This window comes from Carlito syrichta, unplaced genomic scaffold, assembly GCF_000164805.1.
Source record: "Carlito syrichta isolate Samal-C Ts95f unplaced genomic scaffold, Tarsius_syrichta-2.0.1 Scaffold103346, whole genome shotgun sequence".
In the NCBI taxonomy this organism is placed as follows: domain Eukaryota; kingdom Metazoa; phylum Chordata; class Mammalia; order Primates; family Tarsiidae; genus Carlito; species Carlito syrichta.
Genome location: NW_007047442.1, coordinates 76724 through 77177, shown reverse-complemented (window position 1 = coordinate 77177; position 454 = coordinate 76724). Strand labels below are relative to the sequence as shown.

Genomic DNA, 454 nt, shown 5'->3' with positions numbered 1-454 from the left:
TTTTCTTTTTTTTTTTTTTGAGTTGGAGTCTCACTGTGTTGCCCAGGCTGGAGTGCAGTGGCACACTCACGACCACCCCAGCATCGACTTGCTGGGCTCCGGTGATCCTTGTGCCTCAGCCTTCTAAGTAGCCAGAACTAGAGGCACACGCTACCATACCCGGCTAATTTTTTTATTTGTTATAGAGACAAGGTCTCGCCAAGTTGCCTGGACTGGTCTCAATCTTGTGGGCTGAGGCAATCCACTCTCCTCAGCATCCCAAAGTATTGGGATTACAGGCTGAGCCACTGAGCCCAGCCCGGTTGTTTTCTTTATCTGACAAGCAGAGCCCATGACCTTTATGACTATATTAGGATAATGTTGCTAGTTTGACATTGACAGGAAAACTACTAAGAAAAATCACAGCTGGGCTCGGTGGCTCAGCCTGTAATCCCGCGCCTTTGGGAGGCTGAGG

At 49.1% G+C, this 454-nt stretch overlaps 1 protein-coding gene across 1 annotated transcript in view; it reads left to right on the top strand.

Moving 5' to 3' along the window:
- The window catches only part of SPG7 (SPG7, paraplegin matrix AAA peptidase subunit), a 59672-nt gene that overhangs the window by 4274 nt on the left and 54944 nt on the right, over window positions 1–454 (top strand). The window lies entirely within an intron of this gene.